The following is a 4,685-nucleotide window of genomic DNA, read 5'->3' on the forward strand; positions in this document are numbered from 1 at the left end:
GAGCTTTATTTAAGGGATAATGTGCAGTGTACACATGGCAATAAAGGAGTGTGGTGGGTGATTAACACTGGCATGGAGCCTGTGCGGTCCCTGCTGCATGGTCAGAGGAGTGTGGCAGGTCCCTGAGTGGCAGGTGGGTCCCATGGGTCTGGCCAGGCTCCAGGTGGGACAGCCAGAGGATGCTGCAGGACTCAAGTATGGCCATGGGCTCTGTGTGACAAGGGACTCTGTGCTGGGAGGGCTGAGGGACACACACACTGGTGAGCAGGGTCCCATCAGGAGAGGTGAGAGGGAGGACTCGTGTCACCCAGCTCCGGATGTACCAGTCAGTGCCACATCTCCATGGGAATTGTCTGCCTGGACTCTCTTTACAGCCAACACAGAGGGAAGGGCAGGTTTTCAGTGTGGTTTTCCGACCTACTTGAGTAGCTTACTTTAGACTGAATTGAATTATTCTCAGAATTGCCTTTTCTCTCCATTTGCTGTAAAAAAGCTGAAGGTGATGAGCTCAGATGTGGACCTGTAAGTCAGGAGCGATTGATCCTGTTGGAAATACCTCACTCACTTTGACCAATATTTTCCCAGTGTGCATCTCTGGTTCTACTTTATTTTAAGGATGATTTTTCTAAGGATTAATTTCCCACAGTGTTTGCATACAAGTAGAAGTTAAAAAAGGAAGGTGCAGACAGCAAACCTTGCACCTGTGTGTTCAAGGTAAAGTTTTGTTTTCATGAGCCAGGTTTGCCCTGAAGACAGATGGTCCTGAGCAGTATTTCCCCCCCCCCGTGCCTGTCCTGTGAGCTCTGACCCTGGCTCGGTCAGTGAGATCAGCAGAGCTTGTCCTACCCATGGGAGTTACTGGTGATATTAACTGGGGGAAATACTACAGAGTAAGTATTAGCCTTGTATTATGTAGAATTTTAAAGTGCTTCATTAATTTACAATTCCACTTTTTATTAAATTAATTTGCATTTTAATGAAAAAAATAAGTGGATCCAGCTCTCTTCTTGGAGTAGCAATAACATGCCACCCATATGTGAATGAGTGTGCCCAAGCAAGCCAAGGCAGCTTGGCGCTCCCAGAGCTCCCAGCCCCACGGGGCTGCCCCCGAGCAGCATCCCCTCCCTCCCCTGCTGTGTCCTTGAGCAGCCTCCACGCTTGGGCTGCTCTGTCTGTGGGGCTGGAACTCAGGCTGGGCCTCCTCCAAGCACTGGGGAAAAGGCCCCAGGAAAATCCAGGGTACAGCAATTCCACCTGACTATGGAAAATGCCTCTTACTGTGGCCAACCTGTTGCCTTGCCCTTTGCAACGAGGCCACCACGTGTCCCCACTGCCAGGCTCTTCCTTCCCTGGGAAATAGGGGCTGTGAGAGCAAAACACATTGGGACTGAAGATGGCCAGCAGCCTCCCCACTGGCCAAGCTGGGCAAATGGAAGAGTTCAGCTGAAGGTTGAAATAAATCAGTTCCCATTGCCAGGCACCCTTTGGGACGTGTAGCCTGTGCTGCCCACCAGCACTGTCAGCCAGCAGCCCTGGCAGGTGCCTCCGGTGCTCAGTGTCTGTTCCCAACTGGTGATCTCTGCTCTTTGGGGAGACCAACCTCATGGCCCTCCTTTGGCTGGCAGGCATCAATCCTGGAGTGAGGCAAGGCACACTTTTATAGAGTAAGTAGCAGAGATCTTTCAGAAATCAGCAGTGCTGAGCAGCTGGGCTCGTATTGAGAGTGGGACAAAGGTGGTGTTTTTCTCTGCAAGTTTATTTTTTTTCTTGTTTGGGTTTTTTTTTTTTACTATTTTGTGTTCGTTTGGGGATTTTTTGATTTTATTTTTTTTTTGAGAAGGTTTCAGGCATGGTTACAGCCAGGCAAAGTAAAAATAAGTTTAAAAAATCCGGTAGCCTCTTTGCCCTCTGGCCCTGGGATCAATAGGTAACATCTCTGTTGTCTCCACAGCCTCCTAAACTTACTAGCAAACAAGCATTTCCTTCAAGGTCCTGCACTGCTTCAGAGGGTAGTAATGTAATGATTCCATTCTTCAGGACTTCACTAATATAATTCTCTAATAATTATTATTAAAACAATACATTGTTATTGTTATTGTTGTTGTTATTGTTGTTGTTGTCATTATTATTCACTAATAATACAGTTTCAGTGCACTGAAGATGAGCTGTTTTCCACCAAACCACTGCTGCTTCCAGCCTCTCTTACCAGCTCTGCTGCTGATCTCATGGCAGCAATCCCACACGGTCCTTTGCCCTTTGAGACAGGTTAATTTAACAAATCTTTGAATTTCATTTTTTTCTCCAATAGCATCCAGATGTCTGCTAAGGGAGCTCTGGCTCTGTTCCTCACAGCTTAGTGCCCTGATGATGCTGGTAGCTGTGAGCCTCCAGGGTGGATCTCCTGCCCTGTGCAGCTGGAGATGACCAGAGTTTCTGGGCTCCAGGATCACAGCTTGTGGTTCCTTGCCCCTTAGCAGAAGAACACCAGGGCATTGTGTGTGTGTAGGGTTTTCTTAGAAAGGAAAATTGAGCAATAAACATCCACAGAAATGAGACATTTAAACATTCAAAGTAATTGATACCAGGAAAAAATATGATAGGATGAAATCTATTCCTGCAATAAACTGTCCATTAGTTAGGCCATCAGCATAACCCTAATCTAAAGTTACGAGGATCCATTACAGATATAATCAAATACAATTTTCTATATTCCATGAATCAAAAGCACCATATGTATTAAGAGCCTAGTTTGTCTTTTTGTTCCTGCCTTCTCCTGGAACAGTATATATCTGATTTCTTGTGTTATATTGCTCTGATGTCTGCTAAGGGCACCATGCCCTAGAAATTCACATTAAATAACTGAGAGCGAGCACTAGAAATGAAAAAAGTGAAATACTATCTAGACAGCTGGAAGTAAAAATATGAAAAGTGTTGCACTTACAGAAGGAAAAAAAGCCTATTTTTATGACTTGAATAGACAGTTTGGTGTAAAGAGAAATTCCTCACCCAAGACCAGACGTACAGCTGGGCTGCAGCAGCAGCCTGGGACACTGTCATTGGCAGCGCGTGGCACGGTGCCGACACTGGCACTGGGGAGCCACAGGATGTGGGCACGGGTGCTGAGTATGTGAGGGCACAGATGGTCCCACACTTGCTGGGATGATGGTCCCTTCAGCCCAGGCCGTATTTTGCCTTCATAAGCACATGTGCATTGGGCTTTTGATGCAGACAGGATGAGCCTGTGGCCAGATGTGTCTGCAGCTGTGAGCACTCCTGCTCATGAGGGCTGCTCCTTTCATCCTCGGTGGCCTGACTTCCAGCTTGTCCTTTCTTTCCCTTTGTTCTGTATGTTTTTTGATTTCTCACCAGCAACCAGCATGTCCCTCTCCAGCAGCCCCTGCCCAGGTCCCTGCCTGCCTGTCCTAGCTCTGCTCAGCTAGGGATGTCTGAGCAGGTCCCCTCCTGTCCAGCTCATGGACATTCCCTTGGTCCATCCAATGTCTCTGGGAACCAGTGGTCAGGGGACACTTTATCATGAGAGCCTGGATGGAGCTGTTGTGGTTTGTAAGAGCTCATGCTTCCTGCCAGGAGTTCCCCCCATCTTTGGGCACAGGTTTCCAGAAAGGTGTGTGAACTGCCTGTGACGCAGCACGGGGGCTTTGACATGTCAGTGTCAATGGGAGCCTGTCTGGACCCATCTCCTGTCCTCACCACCTCAATTCTCTAACTGTTCTCTAGTCCCATCTGGAAAAAAATGAACTTGTCTCCCCAGCCTAGTCCCCTGATTTATCTGTCTAGGGTCTTCTCCATAGATGCCTGTCCATAAGAAGGGATGATTTGTCACACGGGTCTGTTTTGCCACTTCCTCCAATGTACCTCCGTGGCTGACCTGCACTGCTTGGCTTTACAACTCCCAGCAGGGAAGACTCTTTCCAGAAGAGCACTCGGACACCACGGCACTGCTGGTGCTCTGGACCCACCATGTACCTTGGCTGCATTGGCTGGACGGGCTCTGGGGGTACTGGTTGGAGTTTCTTGGGTTTTGCCCTCTGTGGTGTTTCACCTTCTGCCGTGGGTGGCTGCAGGCTCCCAAGGCCAAGCTCCTGGGGGCTGGCCCTGCTCAGGGAACCTAGCTGAGACTGGGGAGAGAGCTGGTTTCCTGAGCAAAGCAGGAGCAGTGGTGGGACTGAGGTGCCAGCATGGGGGTCAGCTGCCAGGGCATGTCGCAGGCTTGCTGCTAAATTCTAGGGCGAAGAGCAGAAGGTTGTAAAAGGGTAATAGTCTGTTGGTAATTAGGACAAAATTAGTGGCTGTGTAATCAGCCCAGGTCAATCGGTGGATGCGAGATGCTGAGAGAGTCCCACTGCAGGGGCTGGGAAGTGCAAACCCACAGAGAGCAATGAGTGGGAGAGGGAGAGCATCCCTTAGCGGGGTGGGATGCTGCCACAGCCGAGAGGAGAGGAGAGGCAAGAAGGAATGAAACCTGCTGCTGGATTTCTTTGCAGAGAGCTAGGGATCAGCCAGCTAACGAGGCAGCGAGTTCTGAGGGCAGAGGAAGAGCCTGGGACACGGTTAGTGCTCATTAGCAGCCAGAGCCGTGGAGCTCTCAGCACGCTCTGCGCTGGCCGAGCCTTTGCCTGTCCCTGAAGGAGCTCGCACGCTGCTCCCGGCGGCACAGCTCCCGC

This window comes from Acanthisitta chloris, unplaced genomic scaffold (assembly GCF_000695815.1).
Source record: "Acanthisitta chloris isolate BGI_N310 unplaced genomic scaffold, ASM69581v1 scaffold24261, whole genome shotgun sequence".
Classification (NCBI taxonomy): Eukaryota; Metazoa; Chordata; class Aves; order Passeriformes; family Acanthisittidae; genus Acanthisitta; species Acanthisitta chloris.